The following is a 7,925-nucleotide window of genomic DNA, read 5'->3' as shown; positions in this document are numbered from 1 at the left end:
TATAGCTAAACATTCAAGATATATTGCTTTCTTTTTTTTTGTGTTTCATTAAGTTTCTTTGAGAAGTAGGCCACCGGTTTTTCTTTTCCATCATCTTGTATTTGTTTTAATATTGCGCCTATGCCTTCAAGTGATGCATCTGTATAAATATCTCTCACACTCACAGAATATCTCTAACACTGGTTGGGCACATAGCATTTCTTTTATCTTTCCGAAAGCTTTTTCGCAATCCTCTGTCCATATAAATTTTACATTCTTCCTTAATAGTTGATGCAGTGGATCTAATAATATTGAGTTCTTTTCTATATATTCATGGTAAAAGTTTATTTTTCCCAGAAATTGTCTGATCTGCTTTTGCGTGGTAGGAGTTGGAAAATTTTTTATTGATGTTATGTTATCTTTTAATGGTGTAACTGTGTTTTCTCCTATTACATGTCCTAAATATCTAACTGAACTAGCAGCAAACATACATTTCTTAAATTTTAACCTAAATCCTTCTTTTTTTATTGCATCTAATACTTTTTCAATGTGATCTAGATGTTCTTCAAACGTCGGTGAGTGAATTAGGATATCGTCTATATAGTTTACTGAGAATTCGATTAGTCCATGTTTTCTCAGTATGTTACTCAGAATTCGTTGAAATATAGCTGGAGATGTTTTTAAGCCAAACGGTAGACATGTCCACTGAAAGTGACCATCTTGCGTTACAAATCCCGTTTTTCTTCTATCTTCAATTCTTAATGGTATTGACCAAAAAGCTGAGTTTATGTCCAGAGTCGTGAAATATTTACAGTTTCTGGCTCTTATTATTATATCATCTATTAAAGGAAATGGTTGTGCTTGGGGAACAACGTTTTTGTTTAAGTCTCTGAAGTCTATGCACATACGTGTCTTTCCTTCGTTTTTCTTATATGCTAGCGTGACAGGTGCAGCAAAAGGACTATAAGATTCTTCGATTAAATTCTTCTCTAGTAGTTTGGCTATTTGTTTTTCTATTTCTTTTTTGTCATTTATATTACATCTATATGGTCTTTTACTGCAGTGTTTCTCCACTATTAAATCAATTCTAGCTTCATACTCATTAACAGTTCCAATATCGTATTTGTCTTTTGCAAACACTGATTTGTTGTTATCTATTAATTTTTCTATCTTAATCTTTTTATTTTTATTTAAATGTTCTATCTTTGTTTGGAATTCGTCTGTTTCCACATGTTCATTAAAATTAACCGAACAATTTATAGCTTCACTCTTTATTTCACTTAAAATTATCTTTGGTTTTTCTATCTCTTTTTCTATTTTCTGAGAAACTTCTAAATCTTCATTCAACCTCAACTTGAACATGGGAATTAAATCTAATCCTATTATGAAATCTTCGAAATCTTCTCTTTCGACTATGTATACGTCTACTTCTTTTTCTATATTAAATATTTTTATTCTTATTCTTACCAATCCATTTGTATGATTCACACCATTGACAGACTTTAAGAGTATTTTGTTTACATCTTCTTTATTATCTCTTATCTTTATCCACTTCGAGTTTATTAAGGAGACCTGAGAACCTGGATCATATGTTCCCATTATCTCTATCTTATTCTCAACTAGCATCTTAAGTTTGATCAATGGTGTGACTATTCGTTTTTTTGTTTTTTTGTACTTAGATCTACTTCTATTACTGAATTGCTTCCTATAGCTTTGGGTTTTTCTTTTTCTTCTAGCTTAAACCAGCATTTCTCTTCTGAATGGTATCTTACATCTTTACCCATATCCTCACATGTCTTGCATGGTTTTTTTTCTTCATTTCTAGCTTTGTGTTCTGGTTTACCTTCTTTTTTAAATATTTTTTTCTTTTCTGTTATTCCTTCGAGCTTTTGTAATTCATTAATTACATCTTTTGTATTTTTCATTTCATCCCTGTCAATTTTCTCTCTAATAAATTCTGGCAAACCAAATGCAATTCTATCTATCATTGTATCAGCGTCCATGTCCTTATTTATTTCTAATAAAAGTCGTTCTTTCTTTATCGCATATTGTACTAGTGAACCTTCTTTGTACTTAAAATAATGAGCATATGTTCTGCTACTCCATCCTTTTCCTGAAAAGGTTTCTATTAATACCTGTTTCCATCCATGCCAATCGTTTTCATGCTCTCCTTTTATTACTGTAGAAGTGTACCAGTCTTGGCACGTCCCATCCAAAAATAATCTCAATAATTCGATTTTGGTTTCATCTTTTTCTATTTTAAATCTTGCACATTCTTTCTCAAATGTGTCTAACCATTGTCTAACATTAGATGTTTTATACTTAAATTTTTCTAGTACAAATTTATCTACAATATGTTTTAAGTTTTTTTTTCTCTTCTTCCTTTTCTGATTTTTCAATTAATTTTTCCAGTATCTTTGTCAAGTCTGAGTGTTCTTTAATATTCTCTTGAAATATTTGTTTTAAATATTTTCCTCCAAACTGGATATTTCCTTCATCATCCAAATATATTTTTTGCAATTTTTCTGACAGTGTTATCCATATTTTCAACTCGTCATGCCTTTTTCCTAATGACTCTCTTATCTTTTTGAAAGCCTCCGTATTTTTTAATTCCTCATGAAAATCTGCATAGATGAGTTCATCTGGTATAGCATATTTTTCTCCTTGTTCTGTAACAATTGAGGTTATGGCTACCACTGTAGTTTTACTATCCTTTGGGGAAGCCACCGCTCTAAACTCAAATTTTAATTTCATTTTGTGACGAAAGTTGTCGTTTTCTAATGTTTCTTTATATCAGAAGTTATGATCGTCGGAATAAATAAACCAAATTAGTTTCTCTGTAAATAAGAGATTTATATTATAACTGATATTACTATTTACACTATAAGTACAAAATTTACAAGTTACCTGTAAATAAGAGAAACGACAATTAAGGTCAATTATTCGTCTCTCTTTCACAACCCTGCTTTAATCTACTATACTGTTTGTAACAATTAATTATCTTCATATAACTTATCCTAGCACGTGCCCTTTCTTATAATTCTTCTATCTGTCTATATCTCCCTATCCTTCTCTCTACCTCGCTGTCGATTACTTCTATACTCGACGAGACATCTAACAGGTGTCATAGAAGCGCGTGCAGAGCATACTAGGCGCGCTAATTTAAAGAGAGTATATTCTCTTTACATATATATATATATATATATAATATATGTATTCATGTATAATATTATGTACCTTTAGTATTTTAATGCATTATCTTTTAAATTTTATTAATAACTACATATGTATTTATACTAATAATGAGGATGACAAGTCTGTCCGAGCTTGTTTCGCGGTTTAATTCTTATTAATTTTTACATATGGTATTACGTATAGCGCTGTCTCTCTCACTCGCGCGAGTCACCCGATAGTGCGGTCTCTCTCACTTTCACGTACTACTACCTATTGAGGTCTCGTGTATAAATTTCGATAGATGTAGTCTGTTGATTATATATTTGAGGAGGCATATTTGTAGTTTGTTATTGAAATATATTTCTAAGGAATTTTATTAATAAATATATTTTTATTTTTCCGTATAGCGTTTTCGTTAGGTGATGAAAATATTGGGACACCCGGTGGACAACCAAGTGGAGGCTATGTTTATAGGGTGACTTATTATTCTGCATGCAGCAAAGAGTTACGTATAAAATTTTATTCATAATAATTTCTTGACATTTCTTTATTATTTAGTTATTGTTTAGTAATTATTATTTAATTTAATATATTTATTGTTGAAATTTAATATATTAATATTTGATTTATTATACTTCTTTTACTATTTGATTTCTTTTATTCCTATATAATTATATACATTTATAAAATATTAAACCTTTTTAATATAGTAATTTTGATCAATCAAACTTTCATAATGATAATAGATTTTTGTATAGATTGATTTTTTTTAGTATATTTTTGTTAAGTTAATTTTTCATACGGCCAAATATTATTTGATTATTATTTTCAGTTGCTGGGACTTGGAATTCTTGCTACTTATTTATAACAAGCTGTCTTACGTTATTAGGAAGAGGCTAAATAATATATATATAGGATCATAAAAAGTGTGTAAGTGTATTATATTTTGAATGGTTTATTTAATAATTTCTATAGTAGATTTTCTTATACATTTATTATATTTTTCAGGTATCAAGACTCTGAGGAAAATCACTTCCTGATAGTGAACATATATATATATTTACGGGAACTCAACGAGGACCAAAAATTAAAATAATCTAGGATTTTTAAAGGAAATTCTTGCTTGATTAATTATATTTTATTCATTAATTATATTTTATATATATATTTTATTAATTATATTTTATTAAGAAATGTTTAGATCATTAATTTCTAAAAGAAGCTCGTTACTTTATAAAAGATTATTATTTAGTTATTGGCCATTTACATTTTGTAATTAAATAGTCAAAGTTAAATGTTATTCAGTAATAATTAGAATTTTATACAGACATATTTGGCCAATGGTATTAATGTACAGTAAAGATTTATTATAACGTTTAGAAAAATATTTATTCAAGGAAAATTTATTAATTTTGTTTCTCATGAATATAAAAAATATATATATATTGTTAATTATTTTATTACTAATTATTATTACTGATTTTTAGAGCGTATTGTTTTAGTAACAATTATTATTCATGGGCATTAATTTTTTGTTTGACTTGGTACATTTATTTATTGTTTCATATTCTTATATGTACGTAGAATGTTAACTTTATAACTTTCCTTTTGTTATTGATGATTCTTTATAAATTTTCGTATTAATATTTTATGTGGCTCACTTTCGGAGCATTTTTTAGCATTTTTACTGTAAGTTATTTATCCCAAAATATTAATTAATTATATGATTTTCAGGTTTCAAAATTGGTAATCGCTGCATTTCTTTTATGACAATTGACCATACTATTTATCGAAAAGATACGCATGGGCTCACAAAATCATTTATTTAGGTGCGTATCGTTTGATAAAATATTTTGATTTATGCCTTTTCCTTTGTAGTAAGCGCGTATACACGCATAGGGATATCCTTTTTTGGTTATATGTGATAACTGAATAATATGAATATTGAGTGAATATCTATATATATTGGTTACATATAGTATAAAGTGGATTTATAGTGATTATATATAATTACAAGTAAAGATTATATAAGATACGAAATTCTTTATACTATTCTTCGAAACAAATTATATTTTATTCGTTAAGAATTATTTAAATCATTTTCTTTTTAAAAGAAGCTTGTTATTTTACAAAGGATTATTATTTAGTCGTTACTGGTCATCGGTTTTTACATTTTAATTTTATAATTAAATAATCAAAGTAAATATATTTATTATTTGATAATAATTAAACTTTTATATATATATGTGTTTTTCATTGTTTATTGATTTATGTCTTTATTTATCTAAATACTAATCAGTTATATTATTTTCAGGTTTCGGGATTTATGGCTATAGAAATTTTCCCATGTGTTACGTCCCGCAACAAAATTTTTATTTTTATTTAAACACGCAAAAATTGCCTCTATAATATTTAAACTGTAATTCTACCAACGAACATATAAATCTTAATCCCACCGAGTAACATATTATTGTTAATATAAATTAATATTGTTAATTAAAATTCCATCACGCCATCTATTGTCACCAATATTTCTTATTATAAAATCTCACCGCGCAATGTAATATCACCAATACTTATAGTACATCAATATCATTCCGCCGCACGATATACTATTGTCAATATCTCCGAAAATAATCTTTCTTTGTTAAGAAGCTAGCTATACATAACATAACCTCACTTAGGACTGATAGAAATAATTTTAAGTATTTGCCCACATATAGTATCATCCGCATAAAAATTACCTACTTTACCGACAATAGGCAAAATCACCCACACAAAAGTTACCGACAGTCGATAAAATAAATTCCTACTTTACCGACAGAGTAAAAGTTACCGACAGAAAAGTTACCGACGGTCGATAAGGAAGTTTTCTACCTTACCGACCGAGCAAAAGTTACCGACAGGAAAATTACCGACGGTCGATAAGGAAGTTTTCTACCTTACCGACCGAGCAAAAGTTACCGACAGGAAAATTACAGACCCATGATAACACAGTTACCGACGTTACCGACTGAGGATATAGTCATTTCCTACCTTACCGACAGTGAATACTGTCCGTACCCACATTACCGACAGAGGGCAGCGCCATCTCTGGTGTAGCGATGATACTAACTTTACCGACATATAAGAGAATACCTCTTTCATTAATATGTAATCCTGATACACAAGAAATTTTACAAATCAAAAACCAAAAGACTTTATATACATATATATATATTTTTGAACATGTCTCGGCACCGACTACATGTATATCTAATTATTTCGGGGCCTAAATTATATCAAAAATCATTGATTCCAGATTAACTCGAAAAATACTATAAATAAAAATCTTATGACAATTTTCCCTTAAGGAGCATAAAAAGTCAGACCGACACATGTATACATAATTATGAAAACTCCACTACTACTAATTTTATAAACGAAGTTTTAAAATATAATTTTCCGTATGCGATATTATGAGTCATCATCACATTCCAAACTAAGACTATGGAATATTCCGCTCGAATATTATTGCACAACATTACGCAACATGATGAAATAATTAATTATCATTAAGTAACAAATGAATTTATTGTTATTAAGCGTATGCAATAACCTCCATTTATATATTAATCCACAAAAAATCCGTTCAAGAGAACATTGCGCAACATAACGAAATAATTAACTTATTGTTAAACATTAATATTAAGTACATGCAATAATTTTTATTCAAGAACATAATAGATATAAATATTAAAAATAAAAGCAAAGAATAAAAATTGTTGCACCATTTATTGAAATAATTTATAGTCTTTATATACTTATATTCCACCGCATAAATACTTATGTTAAAATAATTGTAATTATAATAATTATGATGTCAGAATTTATTAACAATATTTAAAAGCATTTTCCATAATAATACATAGAGACAAAAATGAACTTTCGAACGGAGCATGCTAGAAACTCCGTTGACATTTCTACAGCTAGAGCTTAAAAAACTACATTAGAAAATATATGCATATAAACTGCAAAGAAATTCTGATGGTCTAATAATTATTATAAAACTTATGTGTCAAAATACAATGCAACCAGTATAGCCGATTCTATACTGACCGCTCCGTCACCCCCACTCCAATTCTGAAGAGTCCCACCATCTACAAATTAAACTACGCCCAAACTACGCCCAATTCCTGCGGCAACGCCCAGCAGCGCGCGCATCTTCCCCACGCTCGTGCCAGCGGCGCGCGCAACCAGCCCGGAAAAGGGAACCAATGAGCGACCGCGCCGCCCACGCCGAGGCGCGCGCATCTTCCGAGGCGCGCGCATCCGTCACGTCAGCGGGAGCCAATCCCAAATCATTGCGCAACAATCACGTCAGAGAAAACCAATCACCCGTTGACAACGCGGCACATCCCTCGAGGCGGACGCATCTTTCGAGGCGCGCGCAGCCAGAAGCAGAGGAGGGAACCAATCACTGCTCGACTCCCTCCACGGAGAAGCGCATCTCCTACTATTGGGACCGTGTGCAAAACTGGGACTGACGACTATATAAACCCGTGCAGAGCGGTCCTCCTCGCATTTGGCCCAACGATCTTCAACACTCAACTACCTCCGGCATTAGGCCCAACGATATTTACAGTGTTAACTTGGCATTTGGCCCAACGTTTTCAACACTTAACAACTACTGGCATTTTGCCCAACGATATTCACAGTGTTAATACTTATATCTCTGAGATTTTGTACGTGTATTCAGTTAATAAATTCAGTGACTATTGAACATTGAGTTT

General features: G+C 30.4%; 1 pseudogene; it reads right to left on the bottom strand.

The window, feature by feature from the left end:
* Positions 1-1,616: 1,616 nt before the first annotated feature.
* Positions 1,617-2,733, bottom strand: LOC145975842 (uncharacterized; annotated as a pseudogene).
* Positions 2,734-7,925: the final 5,192 nt, after the last annotated feature.

The sequence above is a fragment of the Camponotus vicinus genome, unplaced genomic scaffold (genome assembly GCF_025532165.1).
Source record: "Camponotus vicinus isolate PSW18456_S1 unplaced genomic scaffold, iyCamVici1.0 SCAF_8, whole genome shotgun sequence".
Classification (NCBI taxonomy): Eukaryota; Metazoa; Arthropoda; class Insecta; order Hymenoptera; family Formicidae; genus Camponotus; species Camponotus vicinus.
This window is presented reverse-complemented; position numbering and strand designations above follow the sequence as displayed.